The sequence below is a fragment of the Rhipicephalus microplus genome, chromosome 9 (genome assembly GCF_043290135.1).
Source record: "Rhipicephalus microplus isolate Deutch F79 chromosome 9, USDA_Rmic, whole genome shotgun sequence".
Taxonomy (NCBI): domain Eukaryota; kingdom Metazoa; phylum Arthropoda; class Arachnida; order Ixodida; family Ixodidae; genus Rhipicephalus; species Rhipicephalus microplus.
In genome coordinates, this window is record NC_134708.1 from 46,861,354 (window position 1) to 46,884,996 (window position 23,643).

General features: G+C 48.4%; 1 protein-coding gene across 5 annotated transcripts in view; it reads left to right on the forward strand.

Annotated features, from left to right (window-relative positions):
- The window catches only part of AdamTS-A (ADAM metallopeptidase with thrombospondin type 1 motif A), a 439,465-nt gene that overhangs the window by 61,877 nt on the left and 353,945 nt on the right, over positions 1-23,643 (forward strand). Inside the window, exon 2 of one of the 5 annotated variants that reach the window (XM_075873573.1) lies at positions 6,095-6,194. The exons of the other annotated variants lie outside the window; for them this stretch is intronic. The gene's annotated coding sequence lies outside the window, so the exon portion shown is untranslated. The remainder of the gene's footprint in view (positions 1-6,094; positions 6,195-23,643) is intronic. 5 annotated transcript variants of the gene reach the window in all.

Here is a 23,643-nt window from a genome sequence, read left to right on the forward strand (position 1 = left end):
GCGTGGGCGACAGGTATGAAGGACATCAATCGCGCGCTTACCACCGCACGCGTCTTCCTTCCGCAGAAAATGTTTGCGACGCTTGTTCGACTGGTTTGAAAACTCGGTACCTACAAAGCTGTGCTGTACGGAATCGGTTTCTGATAGTTTCATGCACTACACCGAATGCCGAGTTGCGTACGCGAGTGACATGACCCCTTCTGCACGTACAGGGGGGTCAAAGATCTTAGCTCACTATCTCATGTATTCTTGTGGGAGCGTCGCCTGGAAACTTTTGACCCCTTTCTGTACGTGGCAGGGTTTTTTATATGAGCTTTATTGGCGTCAAAACTACAAGGCTACTACGAGCCCAATACTCGTTAAGATGTTGTTGAAGACGTGCCGACGGGAGCATTGTCAGAAATGAAAGTTTTTGCTTCACTCAAATTTGGTTTTAGTGATTTTTAAAACACGCTGCATTGGATGACTATGACGTGAGTCGTTGGTGCGATTCTACTCCGTCATGGTAGGCGCATTAAGTCGAGTGAATTACAAGGAAACTTTTTGCATTCCCTTGTCGTGTTCGGGCATCTTTTGATGACGCGTTTGGCAAATCTCGCAACTCGTTTAATTATCAATCTAATCGAGAAGTTTCATCCCAGTGGTAAAGTGCATAACGTAAGCTTAAGGAAATAATGCGGGGAGTGGAAGCAAGCCTTTGAATTCGAGTGGTTGTCTCGACTTTGGAGAGGTCGCAGGTTCGATGCCGGCCGTGGTGGTCGCATTTCGACGGTGGCGAACGGTCCTCGTACTGTGTGATATCATGGCACGTCAAAGAACGCCGTATGTTGAAAAATTTCCGGAGTCCTCCACTACGGCATCTCCCATAATCATATATTGTTTTCGGGGCGTAAGAGGGAAGAGAGAATGGTAGAGGAGGAGAGGTAGGGAGGTTAACCAGTCCAGGATTACTGTTTTGCTACCCTACACGTAGTTAAAGGGATGGGGGAGGTGGAAAGAAGGAGAAGGAAGGGGCAGAAAGACTAGATATTGTTATTATTATTGTTATTAATAGTAGTAGTAGTAGTAGTAGTAGTAGTAGTAGTAGTAGTAGTAGTAGTAGTAGTAGTAGTGTGCTCCACATTAGAGAAAGACCAACGAAAGGCATAGGGGTTGACCACGTTCCATCCGGTTCGCTACCCTACAGGGGTGAGAGAGTATAAAGAAAAGGAGAAGGAAATCAAAACAACTAATAAGCTCGCATGCATAGCAACGTTTAACGCGTACTTACGTAAGCTTACAAACCGTGCAAAAGTAGAGGGTCAGGGTTGGACTGCAATTGTTTCAGTTGTAGTAGGCAGCGATCCGCGATGTTAATGCAGGCTTTCAACGACTAGCTCCAGGATGTGCTTTTCGCGCCTGGGATGTGACATTCGACGATGTCTAGACAATTTTACGGATCGGTTTGAGCGCCGCCGTAAGGGGCTGTTAACCGTTGAGGTTTGCACATTTAACATTTAAACAGCGCAACACTATCGACGCGTACGCATGAAAATGGTTGGGCTGCAGCAGCATACGACGTTTCATGGTCTTAACGGAAACAAGAAAATATTCGCTTAGCAGTCCAACAAGGCGGCACCCAGATGGCTCTCTCTGATCTGCAATTCCACAGATGCGGCTTCCAGTTGACCTATTGCTTCTTTTTTTATATGGGGAAAAAATTTGCGAGATTATGTTCGCGAAAATTGCACCTTGATGCGTTTTACCTGGAACGTGATTGTTATGGAATGTAACGATCGCGACGACGCCGAAGTTTCCCCAGACGATTCGGCAGCGCCGCGTGCTGCATTGAACATCCGGGCTAGGTTACGTGTTCAGCAGGCTCTGACCACCATGCGGGGCTTCAGTGCAAGGTGTCTATGCTCCTTACCCGTCGCTGCACGGAACTGTTGGGATGAAGGATTGGAGAGGCTGTTGTAGAAGAGTGAGTGGCAGGAAAGAAGTCGCCGTGGCGGAGGAACTTGAGCGTTAACCCTCGTTCTCTCTCCATCATCCGCAGATGGAGGAATACACTCGCGCGATGCGTAGTGTGTTCACTCTATACGATGGTTGCGTGTGGGTGCACGGCTGGGACGGAAGATGGAAGGAACGGAGAGGCGAAAGTGCTGTCGGCGTTGCTTCAAGAGTCGATGAAGGCGAGTGCGAGTTGAGCGGAATATGTGGAGAGAAAGTTCGTTTCGACTCCGGAAGCGCGCTCTTTCTCATCCGTGCCGCGGGGCTTATGTATGCGATTGCAGCTAACTTCCTTCTGTGCGTAAGATTCACTATGCGACCGCATCAATTTGGGAGTTTTTTTTTTTTTTTCGAGTAGATGGATCGCTATCTCATCGGTCACCTTCGAATCTGTGCCGCGCAGCATAGCGTCCAGAATAGAAAACGATGTCTTGTGTTATATGATATATGCTTTTTCGAGGAAGGCTTCCTGGGCGCCCTAATAATCCCCCCTAGGTTCTGTACGACAGGCGTGACCACTCTGAAACGCACTCCCGAAAGAGTGGATGGTCATTTAATTCAGTTCTGTTCATCTTTATTCAATCTCGTTGAACTGCTTATTGTTCGTACGAAACTCCTGGAAAAGACTTGCCCCGCCGCGGTGGTCTAGTGGCTAAGGTACTCGGCTGCTGACCCGCAGGTCGCGGGTTCGAATCTCGGCTGCGGCGGCTGCATTTTTGATGGAGGCGGAAATGTTGTAGGCCTGTGTACTCAGATTTGGGTGCACGTTAAAGAACCCCAGGTGGTCGAAATTTCCGGAGCCCTCCACTACGGCGTCTCTTATAATCATATGGTGGTTTTGGGACGTTAAACCCCACATATCAATCAATCAATCCTGGAAAAGACTTGACTAGGCCCCAGCGCCATACCGTACACACCATATATTGGCTTTGCAGGACCTCCCGTTGGACATAAGTTAATACCGGGTCTTGTATGCGGAGTTATGTAAAGTCCGTTACAACACAAGCGTAAGTACGAGCCCCTGCCGGAAAAACGTGGCACAATGTTCACGCACCCGTGTAAGAAAGTCGCGCGAGTTGCTTAGCACTTCCCCTTTGCTAATGTAAGTATACTGCGTACACCGAAGACTAAACGTTAATCGTTTCTATCTACAATATGACCTTTGATTACATTGACAAGGACGTCGAAGTTTTTAACTATAAACCAGTGATACGAGCTTGTGTCTGTATGGGCTCTTCAACTATCTTAAACGCGCGACAAGTACGTGGCGTGTATGCATGTATGTACGAATCTATGCATGTAGCGAATGTAACGTCTATGCGAATTTTCTGTGGGCGGGGCAGTGATGGCAGTGGGCGGAGCTTGTGTTCCTTATTTGGCATTAGCCGATTATAGACTATTCTACAGATGGGCTTCAGTGCCGCCATATTGGGTCCTTAACCGTTTTGTTTCGTATGTTTCACAATGCAATACACAGTGTTACGGTAGACGCATGGCCACGAAAACGGTTGGGGGGGTTGGGAGTGTACGATGTGTCGTGGCCTAATTAATTTACGTCGCAATGCACAAAAAAAAAAAACAACATCGCCTTAACAGTCCAAGATGGCGGCGCCCATACGGTATAGCTTGCTTCTTGTATATCCGCATACCACGTGACACAGTGTTCGCTTCGACGTGTATAGAGGGCGCGGCTGACTGACTGACACCTCGTTGTCAGACCACTCCGGGACGGAGAGTGTAGTGGGTCGAATGACGCAACAACCGTCGCGCGCAGAAGCGTGCACACTGACTGTCCCTGCGTGCGCTCGTCCTTTCTCTTCTGCACCCCCTTCAAAACGGACCGCATCCTCCCCTCTTAGCGCCGCGCAGGCTTCTGCAGGCTTCTGCTTGTCACTGTCGTGTCCTTCCGGTGCTGGCGCGAGCTTGTGTGTGTTCGCGGGCGTGTGTGGTTCAAGCTCATCGTGGCGCACTTCCTGCATCCTCGAGCCACGCGCTGCTGCCATCCCCCCCACCCTACTCTGGGTCGTAGCAGCAGCAGCAGCAACCACTCTCTGTTTAAGTCTGAGCCGGTGTCGATGACCCGGAGTGTGCCGCGTCGCCGAGCGTGGGCGCGGTTGTCCTTGTTGAGCGGCACTGCGGGTTGGTGTGACCCTCTTGTACGGTACGGTTTAGTCGTGTCTATTACCCCAGCTATGCGTAAACTTTCAGCCGGCAATTGCACTGTCCTAAAACGTCACAACGAGTTCGAAACGGCGTTGGATTACTGTGGCAGGACAGGGCAAATTATGCGGGACAATGAATAAAGAAAGTACAGTGCTGACTATCACCCACTGGCGTAGCCAGTCGGGAGAGGTTTGCACCCTACCCCAGAATTTTTCAATGTTGTATGTGCACATACGGATGTGCATGCACGAATGCACGCACGAACATGCGTATTGTATGTATGGCTGAATGAGCCCTCTCCGCCTCCCTTCAGCCGAAAATAAAAATTTTGGCTGCGCTAGTGCTGTAGACTAATACACTGTCCTGTGTGTTCCACTGCCAGTCTGCCATAATGTCCATGAACGTACGAAACTGCCTAAGAACTTTTGTGCATCACATCTCTGCTACAATTGGACTCTTGTGCGCCTTTCATCTCTCGAAACCTCCAGGATGCGTCTATGATGAGCGTTGTGTTCGCGCTGTTCTGCCTGGATGTTCCTGAACCAGTGAGCCCACGTACGAATGCCAGTATAGGAATAGTTAGCACGCACCTTGCACGCCGTGGTAAAATAAACGCGGTTCTCCGCGTTGATCTTTATTACTTATTCATTTGTTTCGAATATCGCCACGTTTTTAAACACCTATTTGTGCCTCGTAGCTGCTTATGAGTTTTGAACCTGTCCTACCTTCTTGTTACGATGTTACTCCTCCTAAAGCTTTCTTACTTAATTTTTTTTTCTATTTATCCCGCTTTCTTATCTTTCCTTCACTATACTTTCAATCTCTTTATATACCTCTAGAGCTCCGTCTTTCTAATCTGTGTGTACACTGATTAGCCGGCTCTTTTCCCTTCTGCTCCCTGCGTACTGCTTTATTTTCTTGTAGTGTTTGTATTGTTCACTTGGTTATACTGTTTACAACATGTATAGGTGAGGCGTGTTAAGATTGTGTAAATCTGGTCTTGTTTATTCAAGGGCGTGACGGTATCCGCTGAGTGCAGATGACAATGTAACGTTGGCAACGATGTGGTCGTCCTTGCGCTTTCGTGCATGCGGAAAAATTAAGCATATCGCACTTGGCTTGTGTCGCCTCGCTCAACGATGCGTACTGCTGTTGACGTTTTAGGTTCTTTTATACGCACGCGTCCATGCTATGCGCGCATTCCCCAAGGTGTCGCATTTAAAAGCAAGGAACTAAGTGAAGGTCGGCTTTCCCACGTTGAAACCCATATTGCGGTGAAAACTGATTCGACGAATTTCTCTTTCTTTCTTTCTTTCTTTCTTTCTTTCTTTCTTTCTTTCTTTCTTTCTTTCTTTCTTTCTTTCTTTCTTTCTTTCTTTCTTTCTTTCTTTCTTTCTTTCTTTCTCTCTCTCTCTTTCTTTCTTTCTTTCTTTCTTTCATTCTTTCTCTGTACACTTTGGGTAGCTTCCTACAGGAAAGTTTTCTTTCTTCGTTCATTCATTCATTCAGTCAAAAATATTGCATGTGCCATCGTAAACGTACACGAAGGGTTGTTTTTGTGCTGAATAATTCTTTCCAATAAACGTAACGTAGCATGAAAAGATGCAACGGGCATAGAGAAGCACACTACACAGGGCCTAGAAACTTTCGTTCCTGCGCATTTATAACATATATTTTGTGTGCCACCAATATTCTATTAATGTTGCTAGTAGTGTCGGCGGTGTGTTGTTCTGTGTGTCCGTCGCATCTTTTCGAGCTACACTAGGATTATTAGCATAGAAGGACGCTTCGGCCAGCAATGTACGTTTATGAAAAAAAAGAGACAACTTTCAATCAATACCGAAGCGACGGTCTCGATGAAATATTTTTAATTACATGCAGTGTCTCTGCCCGCTTACGAGCGCCGATTTTTCACCTTTGTTTTCTTATTTTCTTGCAGGTAAGACACGAGTCGTTGGGCACACGACACCCTTCATTTTCTTTTCCCTCGGCTGAAGATAGATGGCGCAGCGTCGTCGTCGGAGACTATCTTGAACGTGGTGAGCTGCCACCTAGCACAACAGGGAAACGTTGTGTTTTTTCTAGTTGATATCCGCTGCCGATTTCGTAGAATATTAGCTGTATGGCTTTCACTAGCGCAGCGAGCATGAAGCTGGTGTTTTCGAATGCACAAACGAACGTTTAGTCCCTTCTGCTAAACATTAATTTAGTGCAAAGGCGAAAGTCCATGCATTCGCGAGATGTCAATGCAGTTACATTGGCACTCCTTGTTGGTCGCTTTGTTACTACCAGGAGCGTAGCCAAAAATGTTTTCGGGAAGGGGGGGAGGACCCGTTGAAATGGTCATTTTTCGCTCTCTATGCCATTGCGAAACAAATAATAAACAGGTGTGTGTGGGGGACGGGCCCAGTGTGCCACCCCATGGCTACGCCCCTGCATACTACTACTTTGTTTTCGGTCGTCTGCCGATTGCCGTTGGTTCCACGTGTTGAGTTTAGTCGTCGAGATGTTAATTATCGCTTCAATAACGTATTTTGCTCTAGTATTTTGTTCAGTTTAATTGAATTTTGATTCATTTTTGTTTAATTCGCTGTTAATTCACATTTTCGTTGCTCGTATACACTCGCTACGTTATTTCAGGTTATGTCAAATTTAATCCATCTTTATTTATTTTTAACTCAGATATGAATCGCATTATACATAAATATTTTTAACCATTTGGTTAAGAAGTTATTTATTACCATTTCTAACTATTTCTAATTATTAACGACTGCCGTATTAGCACTTTTTCGGGATAACCGTGTCATGTCGCTACAAATCTGCCCCTAAACGCTATGCTATCTCTGGTGGGAGTATTCGAGTCGAAATTACGCCGACACGACACGAGCCGTCGAGGCTGTAAACGAAAGCACGTGCCGCCTTTTACTTAGCCCTGCATTCTCGCGCTTTAATCCGCCAGTACCGTGCTACGCACCAAAGCGACGCAAACGATACAAACCCCATCCTATAACTTTCTCCTGTCGCACATACGTCGATGCATCGATGCTATATATGCCTAAGAATATCCACCACAGGTGTGTCGCGCTTATCAACAGGCTGGTGCCGTTTATTCTCAGCACAGACTTTGCTGACTTAGATGATATGCTCCGGCAGTGCTCTGCGTTACGGGTATTACAATGTGCACGTGGGATGCTGCGCGACGCAGTGCGGATTATAAGGACGCCGCTGTGAGCAATCCAACGGGCCTCCGACTTGGCGGAGAGGTTAGGCCTGTCTATCTCAAGTTGGCCCACTATACGGGGCCGGTTCACGCCTTTACGGACCTAAATAAGGTTGTTTTTTTTTGTTTTCATACCATACAGGGACAGTCACTGGTGACGGCGCTACAGATATGCTAAATGCGGCATGAGCGAGCGTTTCGACAGCCAGGCAACGCGTAATACATTCGAATCTAATCAAAATATGTTTCATTGAGATGTTATTGCAGAAAATGCACCCAAGGTACTTGGACCGATGGGCTTCGTGGCTATTAACTGGTCCAACGTAGAAGGTGCATAAAGGCTATCGACACGCATGATTGGTTGTGGAACGGTGGGTTTTATACGTGCGCAAGTTTTAATGATGTACAAGTTCGTTTTCAAAGCAAAAACGCGTTATGATTCACGAGACAGGCAAATGCGTGATGACAAATAGATTGTGCATCGACAAACTGAACGCGCGAAAAGACCGCACGGCCGGCCCGGCCCGTCTGTATATGTTCTCGCCTTGTTACAATAACCGCTTCTGCTGTGGATGTCGTAACCACGACAACTTTTGCTCGTCGCCTCGTTCCTACACAAATCCCTGCCCTCCCCTCTCATTCTCTGACATCTTGTACGAATTGAGCTTTATGGAGTATATGTATCCAAACTCCTGTCTCGACGCTCCTGCCGCCACGACTCCTGTATGTATAATGGGCGACTCGTTGCCTACGTCGGCTTGTCGATGCGCGTGCGTATCCTTGCGTGATTGAAGCACTCAGGTTGCTCCTTTGGCGCCTCCACTGTCGACTTTTAACGTGTCTTGCGTGCGTGCGTGCGTGCATTCGTTAGAGCGTGTGTTGTGTGTGTGATGTGTGCGCAAGTCTCGAAGCCAGCTGCCGTTGTCGCATGCATTATCCCTCCGTCTTCTTCTTCTTCTTCACTGTCTTATGTTACGCAACGTCTTTTCGCCAATGTCGATCCCGCTTGCCGAGTAACTCGAAGGCTTGTCGCGATGCGACGCGAGGCGCATCTGTCTTCGCGCTAGACGTGCCTGTACTTGTGTAGCTATTCTTTTTTTTTTCCCGCGCGTCGTCTTCGGCAGCTCATATATATATATATATATATATATATATATATATATATATATATATATATATATATATATATATATATATATATATATATATATATATATATATATATATATATATATATATATATATATATATATATATATGTTTGCGTGCTAGCTGTGGTGGCCGCATATATCTGCTCATTCCGCGGCGATCGACTGCTATAGCCTTACGGCGAAAACGAGTCGTTTTCAAATAAATTATCAAGGAATGGTGCAGGCTGGAGGAAGGCAACAGATGTACGATGCTGCATCATCTTACAGAAACAATAAAAAATATAATACAAGTGTAATGACTTGTCTGCCTTGTATACCAATAATTACGGCCGGGTCATTTTTCGCTCGACTTGTAGCAAAACGTTCAATGTCTTCTTCAGTGTCTGTATTTGTACCCACTCCTATAAAGGACCAATTTGGTGTTGACATTATGAATATACAAACAATGTACAACGTAACAAAGGACCGGGTCGATTGGTGCAACATGGGGGACGCTTTTGCCCTGCAGTGGGTGTAGTTAAGCTGCTGCTGATGATGATAATACAATCACACACCAAAAAGTTGAACGTGAGCCTAAACTTAGGTGTGTTGTGGCCACATTCGCTCCGTAGCTCCTGCGAGCTCGCGTATTCGTTTTGTGGAATTCGGTGTTTCGTGGCGCCGCCGAAGGGACATCACGGAGGCTGAACAGAAGAAATCTCGTAGCTTAGATCTGCTCCACCAGATGCCGCGACGATCTGTACTGGTCGCAATCCTGAAATAAACTGAATAAGTTACGTTTCGTTAAGTATCCCGACAGTTGGTTGGCCCTTATCTTCAGCAAAGTTATGCTCCGATGGCATACGTATCCAATACAAGTCTTAGCTTGAGCTACGACTGCCAATTTCTATATTTTAAAATGTTTTTTTTTGTGAATTTCCGTAAAAACAGAAGGCCCGACAGAAAGTACTCAAAAGAAAATTGAGACTGTCCCCAATTGGACGTGACAATAAAAAAGATGTTCTTTCGAAGGCAATGTAGCATCAGCAGAGTCGCTACATTGTATTCCTCGAAAATATTGAGTAGCATGCGAGCCCTTCCCAACACATTTTATAAAATTAAAGATTCTGGAGGAAGCGCCTTATCGCTCTAATCATGTCGTAAGAGCAAAGTCTTAGGGCATTCCTGTCTAGTCGAAAAATTTCAATGCAGTTTAACTGACGTAAAATTTGTTCTCTCTTTACAATGACACGGCGGAAAAAAAAAGTAGAGTAGAGGACCGTGTACTCTGTGACGTCAGTGCACGTTAAAGAACGTCATACGGTCAAAATTACCGGAACCCTGCACTATCGCGTTTCTGATAAGCATACGGTTGTTTTGGGGGCGTCGAACCGCGGCTTATTATTCGGGACTAATGCGGGCTGCATCGCTAGTGGCCTCGAGAGTGGTGTGTCAGTGTTGCCGTGTTCGTGTGTCAACTTTTTCTCTATCTTATGTAGTTTGCAACGTCGCGCGATCGGATCGTCCGACGGGGTCAGAATGCTGGATGTCCTCCCGCGTATTTATTTTTAACGCACGTTAAAGAAACTCCACGTGGTCGAAATTTCCGGAGCCCTCCAACTGTTTTCATCATAATGATATCGTCGTTTTGTGACGTCAAACCGCGACTCTTATCTTTGTAGAGTTGGTGTCCTCGTAGGCATAGCTTACTGCTTTATGCCGACGTGACACAGCAAAAATGAACTAAAAAGAACGCGAACTCTTTTGGAAAGTTACAGATGTAACACGTGTTGGTGGCTCCGTCCCATCCTGCCAAGTCGGACGGTGATTGAGCGGTGGATTTCGCCTAACTCTAAACACCGCACTTTTCGAACCGCAGCTCTCTGTGAAGTCACAGCACTGCCACCGTGTTCAAAAACACGCACGTCTCATTGGGGCGTGTTATTTTAGTATAAGGCGTTGCTGGATCTCTGTTTACCGTACCGCCGCCTTGCCCAACATACATGCCCCAGCAAACTGGCTGTGTGTGGAGGTGGGTGGGTGGGAGGTAACGGCAGGGACACAACTCCTATTGCTGCCGCTCAAAATAAAATGATAGCAGCTAGAATTTTACTGGGCTGGGTGCGTATAAGGTGGTACTGCGTATGCAGATGATATTACTCTATATGTACATAATGAACAGTCGCTGCAGTATGCTCTTGATACATTCCATGATTTCGGTATTATCTCCGGTGCAAGGTTAAACTTTTTTAAAAGCCAGTATTTTTTCATTGGCAACCCCAGTGGTCTTATGAACATCACGTCGCCTTTACAGTGGTCTCCTGAGATTTCAATACTCGGAGTTACTTTCACTGCATTTGGTATACAGGATAGCATCTGGTCATCCGTTGTACAAACTCTTCTAAGTGATATCAAAGCAGCCAGGTACTTCGAATTCCCCCTCTTGGAACGCCGGTACTTAACTCAAACGGTGTACCTAGGAAAATTTTGGTACCTTTGCCGTTCTGTTAAACCACCGCTCCACGTCTGCAGGAAAGTGCAAAGCTGCATCAGTTCATTTTTTTTTTTGGTCTGATGGCACAGAATTGTTATCGCGCCCAGCGTTAGCTTAACCGCGAGATCAAGGCGGTTTTGCATTCCCCGACGTTTCCGTCACGGCTTCTACATTGTGCCTCCGCACTCTATTGCGAATACTAAGCAATGATGGCATGCCCGCTCAGACACTGGCTCGCTACCATCTGGGGCCATCACTACGTGTCTTCTTGCCGGATAGCCAAATAAACCAAGGTCCCCAATCTTTGTATCGAGCCCTTCAGGCATTTCACCGACGTTTGGAAGCTATGTGCCCAGAGATAGAGGTGGCCGATTCTAAAGTGGTGGACACAATGGCCGCCCTTCTACGGCCCTTGGTGCCCCAGCATCGTCAATCTGTAATGAACCGCGCTTGGAAACCAATAACTGCCGCAGTGTTGCCAGGGCATCTCAGAGACTTTGTCTGGAGGTTGGGCTGGGGCTTGCTCCCCACGCGAGATCGGTTGCAGCGATGGCAGGTGGTTCGCACTTCCACTTGCCCTAACTGCGTCATGGTAGAGACCAATCGACATGCGACGTTTGAATGTGTGGTTTCCCGCCTTTTTTGGCGTGCGGTTAATGCTGGTTTTCGGGGACAGGGTGTGCGAACTTTCGTGTCCAATGGCCGATTTCCGCGCAGCCGCTTCTCTGCTCTGTTAATAGTTGTGGGGCTGTTCAGCCTTTGGAGAAACCGATGTGAGGCCGTAGCTGCCAATTGCCGCCGGCGTGCTTTGTGGCCGATACTGGGGAGAATGAGACGAGAGATCCTCGCGTTCCTCTCCGAGGAGCTTTTCTTCCTCGGGGAGCAAGAGTTTCTGCGGCATTGGTCGTGCCCTTTCGTCAAGGTGGAACACGAAAGGATACAACTCATTTTTCGACCTACTTGGTGCTAAGCAGCGCCCATTGAGTTGTTATATATGATTTCATTTGTTACAAATCGTGTTTCATTTAGCTCTATTGTATCGTTATACCCTTGTATCGTGATATCACATTGAATTTTTGTGTACATGTGTGCCAACATAATCATGTATATTAGAGCAAATGTCTTCACTGTAACGTAGTGATGTTAGTCGTGAAATATAGATGTGCCGAGGTGTATGTGCCCTGTTACTGGAATGGTATGAAGCCTTTGTGTTCTGTACATGCTGTAAATAATTTTTTCTAAACAAGAAACAATCATCAAGGTATAGCAGTGTCATCGGTGAATAATCAGGAAGTGAATAACCTTCATAATCAGTAAATAATAATAATAACTTGAGTACGCATGTGTAAGCTGGGATCTTCATATTCATCAGGTAGTCGACTTACTATAGAAGAAATTCAGAATACGGCTGTTCGATTTGTTTTGGGGAATTACGACAAAAAGCTCAGTGTTTGTGAAAGTAAGCGTGAACTTCATTGGCTGGACTTAAAAGGACTGACGGAAAGCACCGAGACTGAATTTTTTCCACAGCATTTATTAAAAAAAAAAAAACAGGCATTGACGCAAACAAATGTATCGCATTATCCATGCCTTGAAAGTTCTTGAATTTCCTTTTAATCGAGACAGTTTACGTTATTCATTCTGTTGTAGGGCCGCGAGAGAGGGGAAAGCTCTTCCGTCAAATACTACAGAAACTCAATGTAATGATGACTTTTGCCGCGCTTTGTGTGTGGAAATGATTGTCAACTGATCTAGTGATCTCTGTTACTCCCCCACCTGCTGAAATGCCGGCTGTGATGGTTAAGGACGTTCGTCACTATGTTTGTTGACAGCGGACGAAAAAGGATTAACATCAACAATGGATGCGAACAAAAGAAGCGTTATATTATACACTAGAGAACGAAGTGGCAGGTGAAAATAAAACTATATGTCCAACCCTACACGCCACGCGTCACGCAACATGTACGAGAGTCGGACCTCTAGCATGCGGAGAGCTCGCGGCTACGCTTACACCGAGTCCAGCGCGTAGAGTTCTCAGTTCGCAAGAGAAAAACGCTGCCTCACAGTTTGGGTCTCCGTCGTCCCGGCATGATGCGATCGTCGACGTGCGCGAGGGCAAAGGTGGCACGGCTGGAGCGGCTGGAACGGCTTACGGCACACGGATGCGCTACCGTGTGCAGCGCCGTTTAGTCAGACGTCGCGGCCAGCAGAACTCCTGAGGTTCAGGGTCAGGCCCCGGCTCACGAGGACCACGCCCGGTAGGCCTCGCCACGAACCTGCTCCCGGCCACTGCACCCAGGCAGGAGCCGTTCAGCAGGCCCCGTCCTTGCACCTTGAACAGGCCGGCGGACTCGACCCCGAACGAACACGCCGGAGCTCGACCTGGCCGACACGTACGGGTCCCACGTCCGGCTCAGGAACGCTCCCAGTAACTCGTCCTCTCGAGCGGCGCACTGCTTCGTCTGCCTTCCAGGCCTCCACGCTCGAGCTCGCTTTTCCACGTTCCTTCTTCCTCTCCTCTTCTTTTTCATTTCTTGTTATCGCCTTCGTGCCACCTGCCCTCCGCTCGTCTTCTTTAGTTTCGGTTTGGCGTTCCTCGGCGCTTGCAAGTCCTTTTAGCACAAATCGTACCTAAACACAGCACTTTTGTGTCCATTCCTTACAAATATCCCCCTGCTCAAGAAAGTTGTTTAGGGGGAAAACAACTTTTCACAAGCGCGCGAGGTGGAGTACCCAAAAGCGAAAACATAGCAAAAAAAAAACATTTACAGAAGTTCATTCCGCTAGAGAAAGGGTGAATTAACATGAAAAGAAATCGTGCCCCCACTAAACGCTAACCAGCGGAGAAGTGAAATGCGGCTGAGGTAGTCGGCACCTACGTTGTCAGGGCCCTTAATGTACTCAACCACAAAGTCATACTCAGTAAGCAATAGGCTCCCTTTCGTGGTATTTCTTGAGAAGGTTAATGTGAAAAAGACTTCTCCGAGTTCCGAGATCTATCTCGTAGTCATAGTCACTGCGTTTCTCAAGCACTGTGAAGGGTCCCTTCCATGTCAAGATCAATTTATTCTTATCTGATGGTAGCAACAGCAATACTTTGTCGCCGGGTGATAGGTGTCGAACTCTTGCTTTCCTATCGTAAAATTTCTTCTGTGTCATTTTCGCCTTCAGGAGTTCTTCATGCGCTACCTTGCAGGTGTCTTGCAGTCGGTCCCGGAGATCTATAACATACTCGTATGTTGTTTTCGTTTCAGGATCGATGTTGGCACCTGTCCACAGTTCCTTAAGGATCGACATTGGCCCGCGTACAAATCTGCCGTAGAGGAGGTCGAACGGCGCGAATCCAAGGCTCGTCTGGGGAACTTCACGGTATGCAAAGAGCAGGGGAGCCAAGTACCTGTCCCAATGTCGCGGCCGTTCTTGACACATGCGGCGAACCATTTGTTTGAGAGTTCCATTAAATCTCTCCACAAGTCCGTTGGCCATGGGGTGATAAGGCGTTGTGGGTAGCTGACGAAAGGAAAGTAGCCGACCGAGTTCCTGCATGAGACTCGAGGTGAACGACTTTCCACGGTCGCTCACTATCTCACGGGGCACCCCAACGCGGGAGAACATCTCTACTAGTGCTTCCGCTATGCGCTCTGTCTCGATGCTCGGTAGTGCCACCGCATCCGGGTAACGCGTAGCGAAGTCTACCATCGTTAAGACATACTTGTTGCCCTTGGATGACGTTGGTGACAGCGGGCCAATAATATCGATGGCGACCCGCTGAAAAGGTGTGTCTATGATAGGCATATTTCCCAATGGAACTCGTCCGACGAGGTGTTTAGGCACGGTCCTCTGACATACGTCGCACGACTTCACGAACCGTATCACATCAGCCCGTACACCCGGCCAATAAAACTCTGTAAGGACACGGTCTGTTGTCCTTCTTTGCCCTTGGTGACCAGACAGAAGGCCTTCATGAGCCATCTTCATTACGGTGTTTCGAAGATCCTTGGGTACTACAAGTTGCTCCAAGTCTCGCCTTTCTGCCGTGCGGTGGCGCCGGAAAAGAATGTCGCGTACCAGCACAAACTCAGTGACTGCTGGCTTCTTAGATATGACCTTCCCCAATGCGGCGAAGCAGGTTTCCAGCGTGGGATCTGCGTGCTGTAAATTCTTTAGCGCTTCCCGGCTGATATCCAGGGGTTGGATCCGAGGAACAATCAGTTCACTGGGCTTTTTCCTTTCTTTTCCTGCAGCCGCCGACATGTCATCTTGTCGTCTTCTATCTGATGAGGTTGCATCTTCAGGTTCTTCTTCAGTGCATACTGGATCATGGTGAATCTGTGCTAGTTTTGGACGTCCTGCTGGCTGCTTCGGGGCTGGTCGGGCAGCTGACAGTACACCCGCAATGTTGCCAAGCACGACTTCATACAATGGATTCTCCATACAAACAGCAAGCACCTGACCTCTGAAAAACGGAGAATCTATGTACACCTCTGCTTCTGGTAAGACTTTTGCAGATCGGTCCAATAAGCGAACGGTACGGGTGTTGCCAGTCAAGTTGCAGTCAGGAACTAGCGATCGTTTCACCACTACTGTATTGCAACCGGTATCCCGCAATACGGTAACCCGCTTCCCTTCGAGATAGCCCTTTACAGTTGGTATTTGTTTTGACCCGTTGTCGCAAGTTGCGTTGCTTTGGGTCCCATCACACATGTCATGACAATGTTTCTCATCCTGATTGTCAGGCGCATCTTCCATTGATTTCTCATGCTGCGCTTTCTGGTATCCCAAGACGGAACATGATGCCTCTCTACGTTTTCCCGAGTTTGAGGGACAACTATCGGATCTGTGCCCTGACTTCTTACAGATCCAGCACGACGTCGACTTGGGCGCTCGAGACTTTGTCCAGCAATCGGAAGCTCGATGACCCGGCTTGTTGCACAGAAAACAAAGCGGTTTTCCTTTGCTTTCGCTGACAGTGTCAACTTTAGCTGTAGCCATCGGTTTCCCTTTTTCGTCTTTTCCTCTAGCAAGATTCACAATTCCCTGAGCTTCCAAATATTGATCAGCCGTCGTTGCCAACGTGTCCAGGTTATGACATCCTCGCTCCTTCAAGAAGACAGCCAACTTCTCGTCGCACCGCCTGAGGAATTGCTCGGACACCATCTTGTCTCGCAGTGCATCATATGTTTTGGGAGTCTTCGCCAGCTCCTGCCAATGGTCGAAGTATCCACAGAGACGTCCCGCGAACTGTCGACCTGTCTCAGTATTCTCGGGCCGGGCATCCCTAAACTTCGTGCGGTATCCCTCCTCTGTATAACGGAACCGCTGGAGGAGCGTCTGCTTGAGCTTTGCGTAGTCCGTAGAGTCTTCTGCAGACATCCGTCCTACCACGGTCAAGGCTTCACCCGTTAGACACAAGCTCAGTGACAGGGCCCACTTGTCGGTTGGCCAGCCTTGGCTCATGGCAACCCTCTCAAATCTCTGGATGTACGCATCCAGTTCGTCCCTACTCTCATTGTAGGGCGGAATCATTTTGTGTGGGCTGCGAAAACTCTGACCACCACCCATACTATCATCCGCAGAGCTCGTGCTCGGCCGCTGCGCTTCTGCGACACGACGTCGCTCCTCGAGCAGGAGCCTTTCTGCCTCCATGCGAGCCATTTCACGCTCATGCTCCACCTGTGCTGCTAGCCGTGCCTCCTCTCGATCTTTCGCTCTCTGGTCCCTCATTTCTTTTTCCTCAGCGCTCACCCATGCCAGCAAAGCCTCACCACTCAGCCCCATCTCCTTCCCTAGCTCAACTAGCTTCCTCTTGTCGTCCATTCTCGTCCGCCACACACAAACAACGTGAGGCTCTCAGATGTAAGGCGAGAGCTTAGTCCTGTCTCGCGGACGCCAGAAATTGTGATGGTTAAGGACGTTCGTCACTATGTTTGTTGACAGCGGACGAAAAAGGATTAACATCAACAATGGATGCGAACAAAAGAAGCGTTATATTATACACTAGAGAACGAAGTGGCAGGTGAAAATAAAACTATATGTCCAACCCTACACGCCACGCGTCACGCAACATGTACGAGAGTCGGACCTCTAGCATGCGGAGAGCTCGCGGCTACGCTTACACCGAGTCCAGCGCGTAGAGTTCTCAGTTCGCAAGAGAAAAACGCTGCCTCACAGTTTGGGTCTCCGTCGTCCCGGCATGATGCGATCGTCGACGTGCGCGAGGGCAAAGGTGGCACGGCTGGAGCGGCTGGAACGGCTTACGGCACACGGATGCGCTACCGTGTGCAGCGCCGTTTAGTCAGACGTCGCGGCCAGCAGAACTCCTGAGGTTCAGGGTCAGGCCCCGGCTCACGAGGACCACGCCCGGTAGGCCTCGCCACGAACCTGCTCCCGGCCACTGCACCCAGGCAGGAGCCGTTCAGCAGGCCCCGTCCTTGCACCTTGAACAGGCCGGCGGACTCGACCCCGAACGAACACGCCGGAGCTCGACCTGGCCGACACGTACGGGTCCCACGTCCGGCTCAGGAACGCTCCCAGTAACTCGTCCTCTCGAGCGGCGCACTGCTTCGTCTGCCTTCCAGGCCTCCACGCTCGAGCTCGCTTTTCCACGTTCCTTCTTCCTCTCCTCTTCTTTTTCATTTCTTGTTATCGCCTTCGTGCCACCTGCCCTCCGCTCGTCTTCTTTAGTTTCGGTTTGGCGTTCCTCGGCGCTTGCAAGTCCTTTTAGCACAAATCGTACCTAAACACAGCACTTTTGTGTCCATTCCTTACACCGGCAAAGGCGGTGATGCAGGTACTGAATAAATAAATAAATAAATAAATAAATAAATAAATAAATAAATAAATAAATAAATAAATAAACCTGAAGTTTTGCGTCCCAAAAACACCGCGATGTGGCTACGAAGGGCGTCGTCGTACAGAACTCCGGAAATTTAGTCTCCATCTGTTGTTCTTTATCGTGCAATGAGATCGCACAGTATGCGGGCCCCAACAATTTCGCCTCCAGTGAAGATGGCGCCGCCGGCATCAAACCTGCGACCTTCGGACCAGCAGTCGAGCACGAAAATTCCGTCAGGGTCAATTTTCCGTCGAAAATTCCGTCAGGGTCAATTTTTTTTTGCTCGTCAGTTTCGAACCCTCATGACGAGGCTCGCAATTTACGTTTTTGTTGTTGTTGTTCTCGCTGCCAGCCTTGGCCTGTCCGTCTCACTCGTGGCTCGTGCGTCAACGCGGCGCAGTGTGCAGCGAAACCTTGACTTTTCATCAAGTTGCGAGGGAGGAGGTCGCTATAGGAGAGGGAGAGAGATCATGAGGGTGGCTTCGACGCCACTGTGGTTAGACAGCGATCGTAACGAATACGCCTGCATGGCGAATGTCTACTTGAACCGAATTCATGACGGTTCACCGCGGTGATGCAGCAGTGACGGTGCTGGGCTGCTGACTCGAAGGTCGCGGGCTCGAGCCCGGCCGGGGTGGTCGCATTTCGATGGAGGCGAAGTGGTACAGGCCCATGTACTTTGAGATGTCAGTGTACGTTAAAGAACTCCAGATGGTTAAATTGTTGAAAACCCTTCCCTATGGCGTCTTTTATATTAATCTAGTGGTTCTGGGACGTAAAGCTTTATTATTATTATTATTATTATTATTATTATTATTATTATTATTATTATTATTATTATTATTATTATTATTATTATTATTATTATTATTATCATTACCTTTTAGCGTAACGTAAAGGACGCTTTCCCCCCAACATAGTACAGTTGCGGAGAAACGTGCTTTAACGAACAAACTTCAGTGACGTTTTTGATAAGAATTGCGATCGGGAGTGCACGTGCACGAACGGCACGCAAGTAGAGTTTGTGGGTTCGATTTCTGCCGTGACAGTCTCATTTCGGTGGAAGGATGCTGGAAGGATATGAGGGGGGGGGGGAGAACCGTGTTATTGATTGAAGGACTCAAATCGACCCTCCTCGCCAGGCGCGTAGGCAGGAGTGTTTTGAGGGGGGGGGGGGGGGGGGGGAAGGCACCTTTTTGAAATGGCAATTTTTGGCTCTGTATGTTTTGACAAAAAAAAATTGGGGGTGGGGTTGAGCCGAGCGTGCTACGCCACTGCTCCTGGCAACGCCCCTGCTCTCACGTTGGGCAGTAGTGAGCACAGCTGCGAAGCGGTATCTTTTCGTGGCGGCTAAAATTCGAGTTCACCGATGCAGTCCATAGAAGACTCGGCCGCCGTGGCGCTCTCCCTTCCACCCCGAGTGCTCCTCTCCACGCATCGGCGGTGGCAGTGAACTTGTGTTTAGGCTGCGGAGGTCCAGGATCGGCGCCGTGTTTGTTTCTCCAAGGATGCGGGCCCCTGGGAAAGGGCCGGCAGCCTCCGCCCCATCCATCGCCTGCACGCCGCGTCTTGCGTGAAGGCGAGTGAGAAAGAGTAGTGGGGGAAGGCTCGGGGCTTTTTCTATCTGCGGCACCCAACAACGGGGGGAACACACGCGGCGGACTTTTTTCTTCGGCCGCTGGCGAAACAAAAGGCCTGCCGAAAAAGTTGGAGAGGGGGCCGGCGGGGTGTTATGGGCTTCCGATGCGATCGAAGTCTTGCCTCTCGAAGCAACGGGGCGATGGAGAAGAACTCCCTGGTGGTCCAATCATCCGTCGCTGTGGTGGTCTTGTGGTTGATCCCCGAACGTCGCTGGATCGAATCCCGTCTGCGGCGGCCTAATTTCGATGTATGGAAAATGCTAGAGGCCTGCGTGTACTTAGGCCCGTGGTAAAAGAACCGCACGGTATGAAATTTTCAGGAGCCTTCCATTTCAGCGTCCATCGTAATCGCACAGTGGTTTCGTGACATGAAAAACTTACATATGTTGTTATATGAGTTCGATCCCGTATACTGAAGGCAGGCGGAGGACGGAGAAGGCGTTGTGGCAATAATTCTCGGGCATTCTAGGTTGCACTTTTTGTAAAGTGCAACCCAGAATGCCCGAGAGCACGTGGAAATTTATAATTGGATAAATACACTGCCTCGACCAGTCCGGGACCTTCACAACCGGACAGTCGAAGCAGAAACGTCGTGTACCGGACTTGGAGCTGGCTAACCCCGGGACAGTTCGGGGGGTGCAGTTCTGGACAGCATTAAGATCGGCTATTTCGTCTGATTCGCCGTCGGTAGCTTCGCAGGGGGTGTTTGCTACGAGCCCTGTAATTCGTTGAAAGCGCTAAGATGGCGGAATGGGTGATTGTGCAAGTAGGCACGAACCTGGACGAAAAATGTGAGGCTACTGGAAGTCGTGCCCGCCCGCTTGTTTTTCCATTGCATAAAAAAGCACTCAAATTACCCAGCTTTCTGGTATGCCACGATGGGGTCACGTATACCTTGAGCATAGCGACTGAATGTGGATTGAGAAAAGGATACACACACATAAAAGAACAAAATGTGCGGCATTGTTTCTGAATGACCTACTACTCATCACTGTATGGCTCTCTGAATGACTTCAAACAGGCCGGGCGAAGGATGTTGCCGTGGCTACCAGAATAGCGCCGGTCACACTCCCGTCTTGGATATTGTCCTCATGGAGCCAACTTTGGTCTGGTAATGCTTTCGTGCTCAACTGATACTTGTTGAAGTAGTGACATCAGCACAGCACTTGTGGAAATCCTGCCTTCGGCAAGCGCTGCCTATAGATACAGCATGAAAGTCGTAGCGTTCCAGTGCCAAGTTCGAGATTTGAAGTATTGTTCAAGAATGGAGTGGGCGCATGTGAAGAAGCACACTATTCAGCGTATGCAGGAGTGTAAGGTCGCGCTCGGCGTGACGTCCCCCTTTGCCTTCCTTCTTGGTAACACGTCTTCCCGAGAAACGGAACCGGCTCAGCGTGGGAACCCCTTCCTCGCTTGTCTGGTGCGTTGTTGTTGTTAGTGGTTCATGAGGAAAAGGAAGAAGGCACCTAATTTCTGTCTGCTTACAGGCGACACGGCGCAGTGCCTAAGGTGCGTTCCCAAGGAACGGCACCCTGCAGCTTCCTCTGCCTACCCTGCTCCTTCCATGAAACTGCCTGTCCGGTGTCGACGAGGGCAGCGAGGCAGGGGGGATAAAAGGAGTGCCCTGGAGAAGACGGGGTGGGTCTTTTCGCTACTAGGAGAGCTTGCCGGCTGTAGACAGTGGCACGACCGCCTTAGGCCCGCACTGTGGGTCATACCTTTGCTGACATCTCTGCATTGTAAATACTTTTGTACACAAAGGTCTATTTGTAAAACGTCGAGCGGTGAAGGCGTCTTCCTCCGGGGAAAAGGATGGTAACGATTATCCTCGCCAAGCGTCGAACCGGGCTTTGCTTCGCCACCTCGAACCTGGTCCGAACCGTATTCCGAGTTCGGACGAAAATATTCTCGGGACACTTGATGATTCAGGAGATCTGTGACTGTCTTGGTCGCGTTTTTCTGTTGTGGTATTATTACACCTGCCGCAAATGCGTTCGTCCTCCCGTCGTGACATTTACTACCTGATGAGGGTTTTTGCATAGTTGCTAAATAGTAACGAGCGAAGAGTCGCAATCTTTAAGTATAAAGTTTGTGGCAGTAGCTTAGATTTTCAGCGGGCCACCGAGACATAGTGCTAGGAAATTTGGAAAGAAAGTGAAGAAAGAAATAGGAAATGAAGGCAAGAATAAAAGTAAGGAAAAAAAGGATGAATGAATGAAGATATGCATAAAGAATTAATGGAAATATTAAAGAAAGAGAGAATGAAAGGAAGGCTGAAAGAAAAGAAGACAGAAAGGGAAAAGCGACCTCTGCTGTACGCTATACAGTGTGTCTAGCATCGGTAGCAGTGCGCTTGTCTCGGCCATTTGGCTGCAGATGGGCACTGATAACTTTATGGCCGTTTCTTAGCCTGAAGTAGCAACTGGTCCAGCGAGAACCCTCTCCACCTACTGTTTACTCTTCTATACGTTCAGTAAAAAAAAAGCTATAAAACGAGTGGTTATTGTTAATACTCTCTTTCGCAACAGTAACGGCGAGGTTTTGCCACGCGTGGGGGTAAAGGGGGCGGCGTTTGTTTAGGCGGCCCTCCGCTGCCGAGTCCCGGTATAGACTGGCGAGGCGTTTCCTGCCACAGCCTGGGTGGGGGGCATCACGCAGACGCTTCGTTTTCGATAAACTTCGGAAACGACGGTCCGGCCACTTGCGGCACGGATTATGTTTGATTTCAATGTGAGTATATTCCGCTCAATTTTTTTTTTGCAATAGTTTATGAGGCTGTCGAATATAACGTCTGACCAAATTGAGCTTCTGGGATTACTAACGTTCTCACTCTGGACGGCACTGGTTACCACGGAGGAAGGAAAAGGAGGGAGCATGACGTCACCCAGCCGGCCGTGGCAAGCCATGTCGTTTTGAAACCTGCTGTGTCGGCCCGACTCGTCACCTTTTCCGGCAAGATCACGCAAGCAACGAGACTTGCCGAGACTTCGGGGTGAGGCGCCCGGTAGCTTTTAATTGAAGAGTGCTGGTTCGGCGCAGACCCGCCGGCTCAGGCAGGAGGTTCAAAAACGAATCGGCCCCGCCGCGGTGGTCTAGTAGTGGCTAAGGTACTCGGCTGCTGACCCGCAGGTCGCGGAATTGAATCCCGGCTGCATTTTCGATGGAGGCGAAAATGATGTAGGTCCGTGTGGTCAGATGTCGGTGCACGTTAAAGAACCCCAGGAGGTCGAAATTTCCGGAGCCCTCCACTACGGCATCTCTCATAATGAATGGGAATTTCGGAACGTTAAACCCCACACATCAATCAATCAATAAATTAATTAATCGAGACTACTAAAATGTACCGCAAACGCTGAAGTTTTTGTCACGTGTTGGGTGGGCTTCACTTGTGGCTCCCTGATTTCTTTTTCCTTCATCCGTGCTGGTTACTAACGGCTGCCTTGTATTGGCTAAACTGGGCTAAATAATTTGCTGATAATGGCTATCTATCGGCAAATGATCGCCATTGTTGTCTTACGTTGGCCAACAAAGTAGCACGTTCCCTTACGAATTTGCATTTAAATGAGTTCATACCGAACGCCATTTATTCTCAGTCGGTTGTGTTGATATAGCTTGTTGCATGCAACGTGCTTTCGCCCGTCCCCCCCCGGGATCGGTCCTTCTTCTTTGATCAAGTGACGACGTTGTGCGACGACTTCATCTTCTGGCGGCACGTCACAATGACGGCATGCTTACGTCGTGGGGATGTGCATGGCGGGACGTAATCGCGTTATGATTTTTCTGCATTCCTCGCGATGAAGCCAGCCGACGGTCGCGTTTCGTGTTTGATGAGGTATGAAAGACATTCGCCTTAAAACTTGAGTTTTGCAGGGTGTAATACGAAGAGCACTACACAAGCAAGGACAATGATGATAAACAAGTGAATATTGAATCGATCTGTCAGTCAATCAGTTATTTAACGTGTCCAGAAACAACCATAGGGTACTTGTGCAGGCGTACGCAATAATAATAATAATAATAATAATAATAATAATAATAATAATAATAATAATAATAATAATAATAATAATAATAATAATAATAATAATAATAATAATAATAATAATAATCTTTATTGTCATCTTGAGTTGTACAAAACAAATAACAGGCCTGTCAAAGCCAGACGGTGG